Source organism: Pongo abelii (genome assembly GCF_028885655.2).
Source record: "Pongo abelii isolate AG06213 chromosome 18 unlocalized genomic scaffold, NHGRI_mPonAbe1-v2.0_pri chr18_hap1_hsa16_random_utig4-3745, whole genome shotgun sequence".
Lineage (NCBI taxonomy): Eukaryota > Metazoa > Chordata > Mammalia > Primates > Hominidae > Pongo > Pongo abelii.
This window is the reverse complement of record NW_026946742.1, coordinates 101,404-120,957: the sequence shown is the minus strand read 5'-3', so window position 1 is coordinate 120,957 and position 19,554 is coordinate 101,404. Positions and strand designations below refer to the sequence as shown.

Below are 19,554 nucleotides of genomic sequence, written 5' to 3'. Positions count from 1 at the left end.
AATTAGCCAGGCATGGTAGCGCATGCCTGTAATCCCAGCTACTTGGAAGGCTGAGGCAGGAGAATTGCTTGAATACGGGAGGCAGAGGTTGCAGTGAGCCAGACCGTGCCATTGAACTCCAGCCTGGGCAACAAGGGTGAAACTCTGACTCAAAAAAAAAAAAAAAAAAAAAAAAAAACGAAAAGAAAGAAATAGAAAATGCGAAAATGCGAAATGGTAAGAAAAAACAGCATAATAAACATTTGTGTGGTGTTGATGGACAATGCATTTGAAGATAATATTTGAAGAAATTATAATTAATTTCTGTTCTTACTCATTGGAGCTTGATGCCTCTAAAAACTTCGTCATTGGAACCACCTCTGGTGCTTTAAAAGAAAAAAAAACAAAAATCCGCGTACTCACACAGGTGCAAGGAAATCCGAATCTTAGGTGTTGAGACCCAGGCCTCATCATGTGTTAGCTCCCCAGGTGATTTGACTCAAAGCCAAGATTGAGGAACGGCGACATTTATCTCTACACATAACCTGCCTAAATAGATTCTCTAGAAGCAGTTTATGAAGAAATTCCACATAAACTGTGGAAGAGGATATGAATTTGATGTACAGTATGTCCTCACTTAACATCTTTGAAAGTCTCTTGGAAACTTCACCTCGAAGCAAAATTATGTATAGTGAAACCACTTATTTTTCATCAACAGTATAACTACACAACTTTGAATAACCAATGGTGTTGGAGGACCTCCTGTACATTGTTTCCATAAAGTCAGTTTTCAGGGAATTCCAAAATGAAGTGAGGACTTCGTGTATATAAAAAGATGGTGGTGATTCCACCTGGATGACCGGGTTATTGCTCAGAAACTAAAAGGGGCCGCCTAGGTATAGAGGATTCTGTCATGAGGTTTCTGCTAAACAAAGGATCCCAGAATACTCACCCATTCCAGTTAAAGGCATAACGAAGAAAGCAATATTCACAAAGGAAATGCGGAAAGGAATAAAAGCCATCAAGCCACAAAAATAATGTGACTAAGGGGCAGGATTTGCAGATGTAGAGATTGAATGTGGTTGCCCTTTCTCACCCACACAAGAAAAAGGATGGAACAGATCATGAGATTCGACTGTTCTGCTGCGCAGCCTCCGCAGGGCACTTTGTATGTCCCTGTTTCTCAGGCTGTAGATGAAAAGGTTCAGCATGGGGGTGAGCACAGCGTACATCACTGATGCCACCACACCATTCCTGGGGGGTGGTGACACAGCTGAAGTCAGGTACATGCCAATGCCTGTTCCGTCAAATCAGCAAACAACTGCTAGGTGAGAGCCGCAGGTGGAGAAGGCTTCCTACTTCCCATCTGACGATGAAATCCTTAGAATGGAGGGGACAATTTTATAGTAAGACAAAAGGATCCCTGAAACGACAAGAAAACCCAACATAGTACTACCGAAATCTATGAATATGCTATCGATGACGCTGTCAGAACAGGCAAGTTTGAGAAGTTGAGAGGGGTCACAGACAAAATGAGAGATTTCCACATTCTTGATGATGGTGAATTGTAACACAATCCAACTGGGCAGCTGGCAATCCAACAGGCTAAGGAAAAAGGACACCAAAACGAAGAAGACACAGAGGTGAGGATTCACGATGACTGGGTAGTGCAGAGGGCGACAGATGGCTACAAAGCAGTCATAGGCCATCACAGGCAGAAGCATGTCTTCTATACATGCAAAAAGGACCAAGAAAGACATCTGTGTCAGGCAGCCCGCATGAGAGATGACTCTGCTATGTGACTGCATGTCCACAATCATCTTGGGAACCGTGGCCGAGGTGAAACCCATGTCAGCCCAGCACAGGTTGGAGAGGAAGAAGTACATGGGGGTGTGGAGGGGGGAGTCAGAGCTGACAGCCAGGATGCTGAGCAGGTTCCTCAGCACCGTGACCAGATACGTGGACAGGGACAGGGAGAGCAAAGCGAGGACGGGCTGCAGTTCTGGATCCTCTGAGAGTCCCAGGAGGAGGAATTCTCAGACACCTGTGAGATTCCGTGGCTCTGTGTGTCTTGGACACCTTGAGAAGGAAAGAGGATTGGAAAAATAAAAGAGAAAAACCAGCCCTTAATGCTGGATGCAAGCAATTCACAAGGAACACTTTCACACTTGGGGACCATACACCGCCAGCAATGTTTCTCAGCTGTGACAATTCCAAAAATCTCAGAATTATTACGTGGTTTACTTTTTTGCTATACAAGTCTTTCTGTACATACCACTTTAGAGAAAATCCACTGAAGAATATTAGAAGACCAAAACGTCATATATAACAAATCCGTGATCTCAGTAAAATACGGCCTACTCTTTTCAGAAAAAATACAATGCAATGAAAATGTCCTTCTCTCTTTAAGAAAAAGATCTCATCTAATTGAAAGAAATTAAGAAGCCGTGAAATACACTCTATTTTATTCTGACACCGTGCTGCAAGTTCCTGTGATGTAGAATATGTAAAAGGACGACACAAGAGCTAGGACCCCATTATCTAAAACCGAAATCGAAGCTTATAGTTCTCAATCGGAGGACCTTTTCACGTGCCTGTTACTTTTCATAGTTATTATCATCCTTAGGTTTTCTGACATCATTTCTTCATAAAAGTACACGCACACTCAAATATGGGAGCTGTGTTTCCAAATGAATTGAATATATAACTCTTGGCTCAGCACCATGCCTCACACCTGTAATCCCAGCACTTTGGGCGGCCGAGGCTGATGGATCACCTGAGGTCAGGACTTCCAGAACAGCCTGGCCCACGTGGTGAAACCCCGTCTCCAGTGAAAATAAAAAAAAATTAGCCGGGTGTGGTGGCGCGTAAACCTAGCTACTCGGGAGGCTGAAGCAGGAGAATCCCTTCGAACCTGGAAGGCAGAGATTGGACACCCCGTGATAGGATTTTTGATATCCTAGGGAGATATTGCTCCTGACAGCAGAGTGGGCGTACACCCTGTGATATTATCTGTAATATCCTAGAAAGATATTGCTCCTAATATCAGGGTGGCTGTACACCGTGTGATATTAATTGTAATGTCCTACAGAGATATGACTCCTAATAATACAGTGGGTGTACAACCTGTGATATTATTCATAATATATTACAGAGATACGACTCCTGGTATCACAGTGAGTGTACACCATGTTTCTACACCCTGTGATCTTATTTGTAACAACTTAGAGGAATATTACAGCTAATATCAAAGTGGGGGTACACCCTGCGATGTTATTTGTTATCTACTAGGTAGATGTTACTCCTAATATCACAGTGAGTGTACATTATGTGTGTAGAGACTGTGAAATTATTCATAATACCCTAGGAAGATATTACTCCTAATATCACAGTGGGTGTACACCCTGTGATATTACTTGTAATCACCTAGGGAGATACGATTCCTAATATTACAGTGGGTGTACACTCTGTGATGTTATTTGTAATGTCCTAGGAAGAGATTACTCCTAATATCAAAGTGGATGTACACCATGTGTGTACACTCTGTGATCTAATTCGTAATATCACAGAGAGATATTTCTCCTATTATCACAGTGGGTGTACATTCTGATATGATTCGTAGTATCCTAGAGAGATATTGCTCCCAGTATCACAGTGGGGGTACACCCTGTGATATTATTCATAATATCCTAGAGAGATATTACCTCTAATATCAGAGTTTCTGTACACCCTGCGGTATTATTCATAATATCCTAGGGAGTTATTATCCCTAACATCACAGAGCATGTACACCATGGGTGGACACCCGGTGATGTTATTGGTAATATCCTAGGGGGATATTACCCTTAATGTCACAGTGGGTGTTCACCATGTGTGTATGCACTGAGATGTTACTCGTAATATCGTAGGGAGAAATTACACCTAAGGTTACAGTGGGTGTACACCATGTGTTTCTGTTGTGTGATGCTACTGGTAATATCTCAGAAAGTTATTAGTCCTAGTGCCACGGTGGGTGTATACCATGTGTGTCCACTCTGTGATGTTATTCGTATTATCCTAGGGAGGTAGTTCTCATAACATCGCCGTGGGTGTACATCAGGTATGTACTCCCTGTGGTCTTATTGACTATGTCCTGCGTTGATAGTACTCCTAATATCACCGTGCGTGCGCACCATGTGTGTACATTCTGTGATGGTGTTCGTAGTATCCTAGGGAGATATCACTCCCGATGTCATAGTGGGTGTACAGCCTTGTGATATTCTTGGTAGTATCCTTGGGATGTATTATTACTCGTGTTATCACAGTGGGTGTACACCCTGTGATAGTATTTGTAATATCCTAGGGAAATATCATTGTATACCCTGTGATATTGTTTGGGACATTTGAGGGAGCTATTTCTCTTAAAGTCAGAGTGGGTGTACACCCTGTAATATTCTTCCTAATATCACAGCGGGTGTACACCGTGAGTGATATTTTTTTCTAATATCCAGCGGGGGAGAGGATGATATTGCTTCCAGTATCACAGAAGGTGTACACCCCCCTGTGATATTGTTCCTAATATCCAGGGAAGGAGAGGATGACATTATTCGCAATATCACTGCGGGTGTACCACCTCCCGCCGGGATATTGTTCTTAATATCCGGAGGTGGGGAGAATGATGTTACTCCCAATATCACAGGGGTGTACACCACCCCTGTTTGTAAACACCCCCTGTTGTATTGTTCCAAATGGCCTGTGAAAGAGTAAATATGACTCCCATTATCGCGGGGGGTGTTGAGCCCTGATGATACTGTTTTCTAACATCCAGGGAAGGAGAGTATGCTATTACTCCCAAGATCGCAGGGGTTGTACACCCTTTTGTGTTTTTGTGCCCAATATCCAGGAAAATAGAGGATGATATTACTCCCAATATCGAAGTAATTGTACAGCTCCCCTGTGATATGCTTCCTCATATCCAGACAGGAAAAGAATGAGATTACTGCCAACAGCGTAGGGAACGTATACCCGCGCTGTGATATCTTTCTTTCCCAGTATCCAGGTGGGGAGACGATCATATTCCTTCCAATGTCGCAGGGTGTGTACACCCCCTCTGTGATCTCGTTGCTAACATCCAGGTTTGGGGAGGATGACATTACTCCCAATATCGCAGGGGGTGTACACACCCCTGTGAAAATCTTCCTCTATTCAGAGGGAGAGAGGATGATATTACTCCCAGTACCGCAGGGGGTTTACACAGCCCTGTGATACTCTTCCTAATATCCACAGGGAGAGAGGATGATAGTACTCCCAATATCGCAGGGGGTGTACACAACCCTGTGATATTGTTCCTAAGATCCAGAGCGAAAGAGGATGATACGACTCTCAATATCGCAGTTGGCGTACACCCCTCCTGTCCTATTGTTCTGAATACCCTGGGAGGGAGAGGATGAAGTTACGTTGAATATGGCAGGGAATGCACACCCTCCCCCTCTGATACCCTTCCTGATGTCCAGGGGAAGAGAGGAAAATTTTACCCCCAATATCGCAGAGGCAGTACACCCCACCTGTGATGTTGTTCCCAATATGCAAGGGGGGAGAGGATGATACTATTCTCAATATCGCAGGGCTGTTCACATCCCCAGTGACATTTTTCCTAATATCTAGGGGAGAGACAATTGTATGACAGCAAAGGTCGCAGGGTCTCTACGTCCCTTCCTGATATTGTTCCTAATATCCAGGGGGAAGAGGATGGTATCAAATATGAAAGGGGGTGTACACCCCACCCCTACGATATTGTTCTTAATCATCGTGAGGGGAGACGATGATATCACTCCAAGTATCGCAGGGGTTGTTCGCCACCCCCTGTGATATCGTTTCTGATATCCACGGGGGAGAAAATCATATTACTTCCAATATTGCAGGTGGCGTATACCCCACCTGAAATACGGCACCGAATATCCAAAGAGGGAGAGGATGGTATTAATACCAATATCGAAGTGTCTGTACACGCCCCTTGTGATATGGTTTTTAATATCCAGTGGGCGGGAGGATGATATTAGTGCCAACATGCCAGAGGGTGTACACTACCCCTGTGATATTGTCCCTAACTTCCAGAGGGGAGAGGATGATATCACTCCCAATATCTCAGAAGCTGTACATCCCCTGTGATATTGTTCATCATATCCAGGGAGGCGAAGGATGACATTCCATTGAATTTCACGACAGTACTACACGCACAGTGTGATATTGTTCCTAATATCCGAGAAGGGTGAGGATGATATTATTCCCAATCAAGTAGTGGGTGTACGTTACGCCTGTGTTATTGTCTCTAATATCCGGGGCCGCGGGAGTGGGGGAGAGGATAATATTCCCTCAAATTTAGCAGGTGGTTTGACGCCCCTTGTGGTGTTGTTTTAAATATCTCGCGGGGAAGACAATAGTATTATTTTTGATAGTCCGATTCATCTGCTCCACCTTTCTGGGGCTCTGAGGCCGGGAGGCGCCATGCAGTTTCCGTGGGATCCCCAATACCTTTGCCGTCTTCTGTACCAAGGGAGCCTAAAACGCAGGCCCGTTTATCTGAGCCGATCCGTAAGGGCAGTCGAAATCTAGGTATCAGATCTCGAAGAAGCACACGGGTTACTTCACGAGCTTTCTCAGTTGGTGTTGGATAGGCCGCCACCCACCCAGAGTAGGTACGCACGCCCAAGAACTAGTAAATACTTGTTACCTCCACACTTTGGCATCTCTGTGAAGTCTACCTGGAGATCTTCAAAGGGGGCTGCTCCATAAGCTCGTATGCCGGGCGGAACGGCTGGACCTTGCCTCGCATCATGCTGTCGGCAGGTAACACACCGCTGCCTCACCGTTTTGGCAAGGGCTGACAAAGGCGAGATGTAGAAATACCGGCCTAACAACTTTTCCAGTGACTCCTGACCTCGATGGGTGGTTTCTTGCACAGCCAGTACAACTGCAACTCCTAGCAGCTGTGGCACAGCTACGCTCCCATCTGGTAACCGAATCCATCCTTCCTCCATCACTTGTCCTTCCCTCTACCTGGAGAATGTCCTTTTCTTTTTTAGAAGAAGTAGGTCCAAGATCAGGTACTTGAGGGAGCACTGATGCCCAGAAGGGGGCAGATGCTGCTTTTCGAGCCTCTGAGTCAGCGCGGGAATTCCCCAAACCCACCGAGGTGGAAGCTCGCTGGTGTCCTCTGCAATGCCTAACTGCCACCTTGTGGGGTTTCCATACTGCTTCTAATCATTGCAAGGTTTCTTGTTGATATTTTCTGTCTTTTCCCTCAGAGTTCAATAGGCCCTTTTCTTTCTATCACGCTCCATGCACTCGAAGGGTTAAAAAGACACCGAGAATCAGTGTAAATGTTTACAGTCTCACCCTCACTGAGTCCTAAGGCCCGAATTAAAGCAATGAGTTCAGCTTTCTGGGCTGAAGTGGCCTGGGGCAACGATCTGGCTTCAACAAGAGTGTCCAGGGTTACCACTGCATACCCTGCACCTCTCTCTCCTTGGGGGTTGAAGAAGCTGCTCCCATCCACGTATAGTTCCCAGTCTACTGATGCCCAAGTCCGGTCCCGGAGGTCAGGTCTGCCAGAGTCGACTGAGTCCAAGACTTCCACACAATCAGGCTCGACAGGGCTCTCTGATACCGGGAGCAAGGTGGCGGGTGTAGGGTGTTACAAACTTCAATGGTTATACGAGGATTTTCACAGAGCCAAGTTTGGTACTTGGTGAGTCTGGCATTCGGTAGCCGACGATGTCCTTTAGCGTTCATGAAAGTCACCACAGCATGGGGGCCCTTTATGTTCAGGTTTTGCCCAAGAGTCAGCTTATTTGCTTCTTGTTCTAGCAGGGCAGTTGCTGCCAAGGCCCTCAAACAGGGGGCCATCCTTTAGTAGACCCGTCTAGTTGTTTAGAGAGGTAGGCCGCCGGCCTTGGCCGGAGCCCAACCGTTTGGGTTCAAAGTCCAGCTGCCATCTTTTCTCTCTCTGATGCATAGAATGGAAAAGGCTTTGTCAGATCGAGTAGCCCCAGGGCTAGGGCTGCCAGAAGTTTTTCCTTTAACTCATGAAAGACTTGCTGTTGTTGGGATCTGCATTCCAAAGGTTCCCGGTCCCCGCCCCCTTTGGGACCTCATACAAAGGCTTGGCTAATACTGCAAAGTTTGGGATCCACAGTCTACAAAACCCCACAGCTCCTAAGAATTGTCTCACCTGCTTTCTGCTCTTGGGCTCCACTAGATTGCAAATGACCTGCTTTCTTTCTGATCCCGGGCTGCGTTCCGAGCCCTGTCAGATAGTAAATCCCAAGTCACGTACCTGCTGTCGGCAGATCTGAGCTTTCTTCTTGGACATCTTATACCCACAGTCCTCCAGGTGCCGGTGTAGGGCATCTGTTCCCTTGGCACACCCGACTGCCGTGGGGTGTCCCAGCAGAAGGTCATCAACCTACTGGAGCAACACACAGCCTAGGTCTCTGGTGGGAAACTTCTGGAGGTCTCGAGCCAACGCCTCCCCGAAGGTGGTGGGGGAGTTCTTGAACCCTTGGGGAAGCCCGGTCCAAGTGTACTGAGTAGTGACACCTGACTCCGGATCTTCCCACTGAAAGGCAAACAGCCTCTGCCTCTCAGGGGCTAATCTGATAGGAAAGAAAGCATCTTTCAGGTCCAAGCAGGTGAAGCAGCTGTCCTCAGCTGGCAGCAACCCCAACAATGTGGACGGGTTAGGTACTGTTGGATGTCAAGTCAGTGTAGCTTGATGAAGCAAGCGCAAATCCTGTACCGGCCGGTAGTCCTTGGTCCGTGGCTTGGGAACAGGCAGGAGGGGAGTGTTCCATGGAGACTGACAAGGAACAAGAATTGCAACAGTTCTTAGGTGCTTGAGACGGACCTGGATACCTTGAAGAGCTTCTCTGGAGACCGGGTCCTGTTTTTGCCTAACCCGCTGGGCCCCAGTCTTAACTGGCCAATCCCGGAGGGTTGTCTTCTGCCCGTACTCTTGGCCACCGCTTAGCCAGAGCTGGCCTTCTCTCTTGGCCCGGCTCAGTTCAGAAAAGTCTCCATTCCTCCTCTCGGGGGACCATAAGGGTCACAATGACTCCCGTTCCGGGTAACTTTAGCAGCAAAGAGCCGTGCTCTGTCAGAGAGATCGTGGCTCTCAGCTTGCTGAGCAAGTCCCTTCCCCAAAAGGTCAAGGGACAGTCAGGCATGTACCATAACTGATGAATGACTTTATGTCCTCCTACAGTACAAGTCCGAAGCAAGCCTACAGCTTGCTTTGCTGAAACCCCCGTGGCTCCGATGACGTCAATAGTCTTTTTGGATAAGGGGGCGACCGGGGCGGTTACTAGCGAATGTTCAGCACCGCTATCTCCAAGAAAGTCAATGTCTCCACCCCCGACTGTCATTCTGACCAGTGGCTCTTTGGGGACACTTGAGCCCGGTCTCCCTCAGTCCAAGAACCCTCCTGCCGGGTTGAGCAGGGCCCCTTCCTCCTTGTCCGGGGCCTCCTGCTCTGAGTCATCTTGTTTTCTTTTGAGTTGAGGGCATTTGTTCTTCCACCGTCCTATTTCTTTACCATCAGCACACTGGTTACGCTGCAAACTCTGACAGCCAAGCTGAGTTCCTTTCCCAGGGCCCCCCTTCCCTTGCCTCTTTGTGGGGGCCCCTGTGATTGCTGCAGCTAGCAAACAGGTCGGTGTTTCGCCGGGCCTGACCTCCATTGTCTTCGCCGTTTTCCTGACGGCTTACTGCATCCCTGATTACAAACACCTGGCTAGCTATTTCTAGTAATTGTGATGTGTTCATCCCTGCAAGTCCAGCGTGTTTCTGCAGTTTTCTTCTCATGTCTTCTGCGCTTTGACGGACTAAAGCCATGTGAATCATGCGCTGATTTTCAGGGCTATCGGGATGAAAGGGAGTATACATAGCATAGGCCTCACACAGTCTCTGGTAGAATTGTGCCGGACTTTCTTCTTTTCCCTGAATGACCTCAGAGACCTTGTTAACGTTTGTGGCCTTCTGAGCTCCCCTCATTAATCCTTCCAAGAGAGCTTCCCCGTCTCGGTTTAGCCTTTGCATATTCTCTCTTTCATGTGGGTCCAACTGGGGGTCGGTTCCTGGCAACTGGGTCCTTCCATACTCTTTGGGGTTTTGATAATCAGCAGGTGCATGCTCCTCTAGCCACTTAGTTGCTGCTTGGAGGACTCTCCGCCTTTCTTCGCTGTTAAAGAGGAACATGAGCAACTGGTGCCAATCAGCCCAGGTGTGGTTGTGGGTCTGGATAACAGTTTGGAGCAAATCAATTAGGGCTGGCGGCTTTTCGCTATAGGGCGGTGTGTTTTTCCAGTTGAGAAGGTCGACGGAGGTGAAGGGCTGGTATCCAAAAACACGCCTCCCCGCCACGTGACCATCCTCATCTATCCCAGTATACCGCTGCTCTCTCAGGGGCATTTGCACCCCCGTTTTGGGTCGTACACGAGCTGCCGAGGAAGGGGTGGAAGGGCGCAATGTGACTTACCGCAATTAATCATCTCAATTATTAATTGACACTAATAATTATCAATATTAATGATTGATAATATAATTTTTAAATCAATACCGATAACAAGGATAATGAATATTCAATAGTTATACTAACGATAACAATAAATGATTAATATTAATGATTAATGACGCCTGATATTAATAGCTGATATTGATCTTATTCGTTAGAAAACAGTAATACTAGCTCCTAATAATTAATATTAATATTAATAGTCTGAAAATTATTAGCCATTATTTTTTAATATTAATATCAATATCGGTTATTCATATTTATGTTAATAATCAATGAGGAATAATTCCTACTACTATTACGCCTAATACCTCAGTGGGTGTACACCCACCGCTGATATTGCTCCTAATGTCCAGGGAGGGAGAAAGCATGATGTTACGTTCAATATCGCACTAGGTGTACACCCAGACGGTGATATTGACCCGAATATAATCTCCAGGGTGGAGTATGACGTTACTCCCAATATAGCACTGGCTGTGCATCCACCTGGTGATTTTGCTCCTAATATTCACGGAAGAAGGGAATGCCATTACTCCCAGAATCGCAGGAAGTGTACACGCCCGTGTGAGATGGTCCGTAACAATACTCCAAGGCGGAGGAGGTGATATGACTACACATATGGCAGAAAGTGGACACCCCGCAGGGACATTGTTCCCATGATCCTGGAGGGAAGAGGATGATATTACTTTAAATGTCACAGAAGGTGGACACGCCCCCACTGATATTGCTTCCAATGGCAACGTGGGGGAGGAGGATATGACACGCGATATCTCAGGGAGTAGAAACACCCGTGTGATACCGTTCTTAACATTCAAGGAGGAAGAGGATGATATTACTCCCAATAGAGACGGATGCACACCCTCTGTACATCGTGGGAGTGCACACGTCTGTGAAACAGTTCATAATCTCTCGAGGGGGAGATGATATTACTGACAATATGGTAAACAGGCTGTGAGGCCACCGCGGATCCTAAGAGCCCAGGGGGGCAAGAGGGGCTGGCTCTCAGCCCCCGCCTCGCGGGGGTGCCTCACCCCCTGCGAGGGGGTCCTAAGAGCCCAGGGGGCAAGAGGGGCTGGCTCTCAGCCCCCGCCTCGCGGGGTGCCTCACCCCCTGCGAGGGGGTCCTAAGAGCCCAGGGGGCAAGAGGGGCTGGCTCTCAGCCCCCGCCCCCGGGGGGTGCCTCACCCCCTGCGAGGGGGGTCCCAAGAGCCCAGGGGGCAAGAGGGGCTGGCTCTCAGCCCCCGCCTCGCGGGGGGTGCCTCACCCCCTGCGAGGGGGTCCTAAGAGCCCAGGGGGCAAGAGGGGCTGGCTCTCAGCCCCGCCTCGCGGGGGTGCCTCACCCCCTGCGAGGGGGTCCTAAGAGCCCAGGGGGCAAGAGGGGCTGGCTCTCAGCCCCCGCCTCGCGGGGTGCCTCACCCCCCTGCGAGGGGGTCCAAGAGCCCAGGGGGCAAGAGGGGCTGGCTCTCAGCCCCGCCTCGCGGGGGGTGCCTCACCCCCTGCGAGGGGGGTCCTAAGAGCCCAGGGGGCAGAGGGGCTGGCTCAGCCCCCCCCCTCGCGGGGGTGCCTCACCCCCTGCGAGGGGGGTCCCAAGAGCCCAGGGGGCAAGAGGGGCTGGCTCTCAGCCCCCGCCTCGCGGGGGGTGCCTCACCCCCTGCGAGGGGGTCCTAAGAGCCCAGGGGCAAGAGGGGCTGGCTCCCCCGCCTCGCGGGGGTGCCACCCCCCTGCGAGGGGGTCCTAAGAGCCCAGGGGGCAAGAGGGGCTGGCTCTCAGCCCCCGCCTCGCGGGGGTGCCTCACCCCCCTGCGGGGGGGTCCTAAGAGCCCAGGGGGCAAGAGGGGCTGGCTCTCAGCCCCCGCCTCGCGGGGGTGCCTCCCCCCTGCGAGGGGGTCCTAAGAGCCCAGGGGGCAAGAGGGGCTGGCTCTCAGCCCCGCCTCGCGGGGGTGCCTCACCCCCTGCGAGGGGGGTCCTAAGAGCCCAGGGGGCAAGAGGGGCTGGCTCTCAGCCCCCGCCTCGCGGGGGTGCCTCACCCCCTGCGAGGGGGTCCTAAGAGCCCAGGGGGCAAGAGGGGCTGGCTCTCAGCCCCCGCCTCGCGGGGGTGCCTCACCCCCTGCGAGGGGGTCCTAAGAGCCCAGGGGGGCAAGAGGGGCTGGCTCTCAGCCCCCGCCTCGCGGGGTGCCTCACCCCCTGCGAGGGGGGTCCTAAGAGCCCAGGGGGCAAGAGGGGCTGGCTCTCAGCCCCCGCCTCGCGGGGTGCCCCCCTGCGAGGGGGTCCTAAGAGCCCAGGGGGCAAGAGGGGCTGGCTCTCAGCCCCGCCTCGCGGGGGTGCCTCACCCCCTGCGAGGGGGTCCTAAGAGCCCAGGGGGCAAGAGGGGCTGGCTCTCAGCCCCCGCCTCGCGGGGGGTGCCTCACCCCCTGCGAGGGGGTCCTAAGAGCCCAGGGGGGCAAGAGGGGCTGGCTCCCCCCCCGCGCGGGGGTGCCTCACCCCTGCGAGGGGGGTCCTAAGAGCCCAGGGGGGCAAGAGGGGCTGGCTCTCAGCCCCCGCCTCGCGGGGGTGCCTCACCCCCTGCGAGGGGGTCCTAAGAGCCCAGGGGGGCAAGAGGGGCTGGCTCTCAGCCCCCGCCTCGCGGGGGGTGCCTCACCCCCTGCGAGGGGGGTCCTAAGAGCCCAGGGGGCAAGAGGGCTGGCTCTCAGCCCCCGCCTCGCGGGGGTGCCTCACCCCCTGCGAGGGGGGTCCTAAGAGCCCAGGGGGCAAGAGGGGCTGGCTCTCAGCCCCCGCCTCGCGGGGGGTGCCTCACCCCCCTGCGAGGGGGTCCTAAGAGCCCAGGGGGGCAAGAGGGGCTGGCTCTCAGCCCCGCCTCGCGGGGGTGCCTCACCCCCTGCGAGGGGGTCCCAAGAGCCCAGGGGGGCAAGAGGGGCTGGCTCTCAGCCCCGCCTCGCGGGGGGTGCCTCACCCCCCTGCGAGGGGGTCCTAAGAGCCCAGGGGGGCAAGAGGGGCTGGCTCTCAGCCCCCCTCTCGGGGGGTGCCTCACCCCCTGCGAGGGGGGTCCTAAGAGCCCAGGGGGCAAGAGGGGCTGGCTCTCAGCCCCCGCCTCGGGGGGTGCCTCACCCCCTGCGAGGGGGGTCCTAAGAGCCCAGGGGGCAAGAGGGGCTGGCTCTCAGCCCCCGCCTCGCGGGGGTGCCTCACCCCCTGCGAGGGGGTCCCAAGAGCCCAGGGGGCAAGAGGGGCTGGCTCTCAGCCCGCCCGCGCGGGGGTGCCTCACCCCCTGCGAGGGGGTCCCAAGAGCCCAGGGGGGCAAGAGGGGCTGGCTCTCAGCCCCCGCCTCGCGGGGGTGCCTCACCCCCCTGCGAGGGGGGTCCTAAGAGCCCAGGGGGCAAGAGGGGCTGGCTCTCAGCCCCCGCCGCGGGGGTGCCTCACCCCCTGGGGGTCCCAAGAGCCCAGGGGGCAAGAGGGGCTGGCTCTCAGCCCCGCCTCGCGGGGGTGCCTCACCCCCCTGCGAGGGGGGTCCCAAGAGCCCAGGGGGCAAGAGGGGCTGGCTCTCAGCCCCGCCTCGCGGGGGGTGCCTCACCCCCTGCGAGGGGGTCCTAAGAGCCCAGGGGGCAAGAGGGGCTGGCTCTCAGCCCCCGCCTCGCGGGGGTGCCTCACCCCCTGCGAGGGGGTCCCTAAGAGCCCAGGGGGGCAAGAGGGGCTGGCTCTCAGCCCCGCCGCGGGGGGTGCCTCACCCCCTGCGAGGGGGGTCCCAAGAGCCCAGGGGGCAAGAGGGGCTGGCTCTCAGCCCCCGCCTCGCGGGGGTGCCTCACCCCCTGCGAGGGGGTCCTAAGAGCCCAGGGGGCAAGAGGGGCTGGCTCTCAGCCCCGCCTCGCGGGGGGTGCCTCACCCCCTGCGAGGGGGTCCTAAGAGCCCAGGGGGCAAGAGGGGCTGGCTCTCAGCCCCCGCGCGGGGTGCCTCACCCCCTGCGAGGGGGTCCCAAGAGCCCAGGGGGCAAGAGGGGCTGGCTCTCAGCCCCGCCCCTCGCGGGGTGCCTCACCCCCTGCGAGGGGGTCCTAAGAGCCAGGGGGGCAAGAGGGGCTGGCTCTCAGCCCCCGCCTCGCGGGGGTGCCTCACCCCCCTGCGAGGGGGTCCTAAGAGCCCAGGGGGCAAGAGGGGCTGGCTCTCAGCCCCCGCCTCGCGGGGGTGCCTCACCCCCTGCGAGGGGGTCCCAAGAGCCCAGGGGGCAAGAGGGGCTGGCTCGCCCCCGCCTCGCGGGGGTGCCTCACCCCCTGCGAGGGGGGTCTAAGAGCCCAGGGGGGCAAGAGCTGGCTCTCAGCCCCGCTCCGCGGGGGTGCCTCACCCCCTGCGAGGGGGTCCCAAGAGCCCAGGGGGCAAGAGGGCTGGCTCAGCCCCCGCCTCGCGGGGGTGCCTCACCCCCCTGCGAGGGGGTCCTAAGAGCCCGGGGGGCAAGAGGGGCTGGCTCCCCCGCCCGGGGGGTGCCTCACCCCCCTGCGAGGGGGTCCCAAGAGCCCAGGGGGCAAGAGGGGCTGGCTCTCAGCCCGCCTCGCGGGGGTGCCTCCCCCTGCGAGGGGGTCCCAAGAGCCCAGGGGGCAAGAGGGGCTGGCTCTCAGCCCCGCCCTCGGGGGTGCCTCACCCCCCTGCGAGGGGGTCCAAGAGCCCAGGGGGCAAGAGGGGCTGGCTCTCAGCCCCGCCTCGCGGGGGTGCCTCACCCCCCTGCGGGGGGTCCTAAGAGCCCAGGGGGCAAGAGGGGCTGGCTCTCAGCCCCGCCTCGGGGTGCCTCACCCCCTGCGAGGGGGTCCCAAGAGCCCAGGGGGCAAGAGGGGCTGGCTCTCAGCCCCCGCCTCGCGGGGGTGCCTCTCCCCCCTGCGAGGGGGGTCCTAAGAGCCCAGGGGGCAAGAGGGGCTGGCTCTCAGCCCCGCCCGCGGGGGTGCCTCACCCCCTGCGAGGGGGGTCCTAAGAGCCCAGGGGGGCAAGAGGGGCTGGCTCTCAGCCCCCGCCTCGCGGGGGTGCCTCACCCCCCTGCGAGGGGGTCCTAAGAGCCCAGGGGGCAAGAGGGGCTGGCTCTCAGCCCCGCCTCGCGGGGGTGCCTCACCCCTGCGAGGGGGGTCCCAAGAGCCCAGGGGGCAAGAGGGGCTGGCTCTCAGCCCCCGCCCGGGGGGTGCCTCACCCCCCTGCGAGGGGGTCCTAAGAGCCCAGGGGGCAAGAGGGGCTGGCTCTCAGCCCCCGCCTCGCGGGGGGTGCCTCACCCCCCTGCGAGGGGGTCCCAAGAGCCCAGGGGGCAAGAGGGGCTGGCTCTCGCCCCCGCCTCGCGGGGGTGCCTCACCCCCTGCGAGGGGGGTCCCTAAGAGCCCAGGGGGCAAGAGGGGCTGGCTCTCAGCCCCCGCCTCGGGGGTGCCCCCCCCCTGCGAGGGGGTCCTAAGAGCCCAGGGGGGCAAGAGGGGCTGGCTCTCAGCCCCCGCCTCGCGGGGGGTGCCTCACCCCCTGCGAGGGGGTCCTAAGAGCCCAGGGGGCAAGAGGGGCTGGCTCTCAGCCCCCGCCCCGCGGGGGTGCCTCACCCCCTGCGAGGGGGTCCTAAGAGCCCAGGGGGCAAGAGGGGCTGGCTCTCAGCCCCCGCCCGCGGGGTGCCTCACCCCCCTGCGAGGGGGTCCTAAGAGCCCAGGGGGCAAGAGGGGCTGGCTCTCAGCCCCCGCCGCGGGGGTGCCTCACCCCCTGCGAGGGGGTCCTAAGAGCCCAGGGGGCAAGAGGGGCTGGCTCTCAGCCCCCGCCTCGCGGGGGGTGCCTCACCCCCTGCGAGGGGGGTCCCAAGAGCCCAGGGGGCAAGAGGGGCTGGCTCTCAGCCCCCCCCGCGGGGGTGCCTCACCCCCCGAGGGGGTCCTAAGAGCCCAGGGGGCAAGAGGGCTGGCTCTCAGCCCCGCCTCGCGGGGGTGCCTCACCCCCTGCGAGGGGGTCCTAAGAGCCCAGGGGGCAAGAGGGGCTGGCTCAGCCCCCGCCTCGGGGGGTGCCTCTCACCCCCTGCGAGGGGGTCCTAAGAGCCCAGGGGGCAAGAGGGGCTGGCTCTCAGCCCCCGCCCGCGGGGGTGCCTCACCCCCTGCGGGGGGTCCTAAGAGCCCAGGGGGCAAGAGGGGCTGGCTCTCAGCCCCCGCCCGCGGGGGTGCCTCACCCCCTGCGAGGGGGTCCCAAGAGCCCAGGGGGCAAGAGGGGCTGGCTCTCAGCCCCGCCCGCGGGGGTGCCTCACCCCCTGCGAGGGGGGTCCCAAGAGCCCAGGGGGCAAGAGGGGCTGAGCCAGCTCCCCCCCCTCGCGGGGGGTGCCTCACCCCCCTGCGAGGGGGTCCCAAGAGCCCAGGGGGGCAAGAGGGGCTGGCTCTCAGCCCCCGCCGCGGGGGTGCCTCACCCCCTGCGAGGGGGGTCCCAAGAGCCCAGGGGGGCAAGAGGGGCTGGCTCTCAGCCCCCGCCGCGGGGGGTGCCTCACCCCCTGCGAGGGGGTCCTAAGAGCCCAGGGGGCAAGAGGGGCTGGCTCTCAGCCCCGCCTCGCGGGGGTGCCTCACCCCCTGCGAGGGGGTCTAAGAGCCCAGGGGCAAGAGGGGCTGGCTCTCAGCCCCCGCCTCGCGGGGGTGCCTCACCCCCTGCGAGGGGGGTCCTAAGAGCCCAGGGGGCAAGAGGGGCTGGCTCTCAGCCCCCGCCTCGCGGGGTGCCTCACCCCCTGCGAGGGGGGTCTAAGAGCCCAGGGGGGCAAGAGGGGCTGGCTCTCAGCCCCCGCCTCGCGGGGGTGCCTCACCCCCCTGCGAGGGGGTCTAAGAGCCCAGGGGGGCAAAGGGCTGGCTCTCAGCCCCCGCCCTCGGGGGTGCCTCACCCCCTGCGAGGGGGGTCCCAAGAGCCCAGGGGGCAAGAGGGGCTGGCTCGCCCCCGCCTCGCGGGGGTGCCTCACCCCCTGCGAGGGGGTCCTAAGAGCCCAGGGGGGCAAGAGGGGCTGGCTCTCAGCCCCCGCCTCGCGGGGGTGCCTCACCCCCCTGCGAGGGGGTCCTAAGAGCCCAGGGGGGCAAGAGGGGCTGGCTCTCAGCCCCGCCTCGCGGGGGTGCCTCACCCCCCTGCGAGGGGGGTCCTAAGAGCCCAGGGGGCAAGAGGGGCTGGCTCTCAGCCCCCGCCTCGCGGGGGTGCCTCACCCCCTGCGAGGGGGTCCCAAGAGCCCAGGGGGCAAGAGGGGCTGGCTCTCAGCCCCCGCCTCGCGGGGGTGCCCCACCCCCTGCGAGGGGGGTCCCAAGAGCCCAGGGGGCAAGAGGGGCTGGCTCTCAGCCCCCGCCTCGCGGGGTGCCTCACCCCCTGCGAGGGGGTCCTAAGAGCCCAGGGGGGCAAGAGGGGCTGGCTCTCAGCCCCCGCCCTCGCGGGGTGCCTCACCCCCTGCGAGGGGGTCCCAAGAGCCCAGGGGGCAAGAGGGGCTGGCTCTCAGCCCCCGCCTCGCGGGGGTGCCTCACCCCCTGCGAGGGGGTCCTAAGAGCCCAGGGGGCAAGAGGGGCTGGCTCTCAGCCCCCGCCTCGCGGGGTGCCTCACCCCCTGCGAGGGGGTCCCAAGAGCCCAGGGGGCAAGAGGGGCTGGCTCTCAGCCCCCGCCTCGCGGGGGTGCCTCACCCCCTGCGAGGGGTCCCAAGAGCCCAGGGGGCAAGAGGGGCTGGCTCTCAGCCCCCGCCTCGCGGGGGTGCCTCACCCCCCTGCGAGGGGGGTCCCAAGAGCCCAGGGGGGAGGGGCTGGCTCTCAGCCCCCGCTCGGGGGTGCCTCACCCCCTGCGAGGGGGTCCCTAGAGCCCGGGGGCAAGAGGGGCTGGCTCAGCCCCCGCCTCGCGGGGGGTGCCTCACCCCCCTGCGAGGGGGTCCTAAGAGCCCAGGGGGCAAGAGGGGCTGGCTCTCAGCCCCGCCCCTCGGGGGGTGCCTCACCCCCTGCGAGGGGGTCCTAAGAGCCCAGGGGGCAAGAGGGGCTGGCTCGGCCCCCGCCTCGCGGGGGTGCCTCACCCCCTGCGAGGGGGTCCTAAGAGCCCAGGGGGGCAAGAGGGGCTGGCTCTCAGCCCCGCCCTCGCGGGGGGTGCCTCCCCCCTGCGAGGGGGTCCCAAGAGCCCAGGGGGCAAGAGGGGCTGGCTCTCAGCCCCGCCGCGGGGGTGCCTCACCCCCCTGCGAGGGGGGTCCTAAGAGCCCAGGGGGCAAGAGGGGCTGGCTCTCAGCCCCCGCCTCGCGGGGGTGCCTCACCCCCCTGCGAGGGGGTCCCAAGAGCCCAGGGGGCAAGAGGGGCTGGCTCTCAGCCCCCGCCCGCGGGGTGCCTCACCCCCCTGCGAGGGGGTCCTAAGAGCCCAGGGGGCAAGAGGGGCTGGCTCTCAGCCCGCCTCGCGGGGGTGCCTCACCCCCTGCGAGGGGGTCCCAAGAGCCCAGGGGGCAAGAGGGGCTGGCTCTCAGCCCGCCGCGGGGGTGCCTCACCCCCTGCGAGGGGGTCCCAAGAGCCCAGGGGGCAAGAGGGGCTGGCTCTCAGCCCCCGCCTGGCGGGGGTGCCTCACCCCCCTGCGAGGGGGTCTAAGAGCCCAGGGGGCAAGAGGGGCTGGCTCTCAGCCCCGCCTGGCGGGGGTGCCTCACCCCCTGCGAGGGGGTCCTAAGAGCCCAGGGGGCAAGAGGGGCTGGCTCTCAGCCCCCGCCTGGCGGGGGGTGCCTCACCCCCCTGCGAGGGGGTCCTAAGAGCCCAGGGGGCAAGAGGGGCTGGCTCTCAGCCCCGCCTGGCGGGGTGCCTCACCCCCTGCGAGGGGGTCCTAAGAGCCCAGGGGGCAAGAGGGGCTGGCTCTCAGCCCCCGCCTGGCGGGGTGCCTCACCCCCCTGCGAGGGGGTCCTAAGAGCCCAGGGGGCAAGAGGGGCTGGCTCTCAGCCCCCGGGGGGTGCCTCACCCCCTGCGAGGGGGGTCCTAAGAGCCCAGGGGGCAAGAGGGGCTGGCTCTCAGCCCCCGCCTGGCGGGGGTGCCTCACCCCCTGCGAGGGGGTCCTAAGAGCCCAGGGGGCAAGAGGGGCTGGCTCTCAG

General features: G+C 58.9%; 1 pseudogene; it reads right to left on the bottom strand.

Annotated features, from left to right (window-relative positions):
• Positions 1-214: 214 nt before the first annotated feature.
• Positions 215-5,684, bottom strand: LOC134761246 (olfactory receptor 7E24-like; annotated as a pseudogene).
• Positions 5,685-19,554: the final 13,870 nt, after the last annotated feature.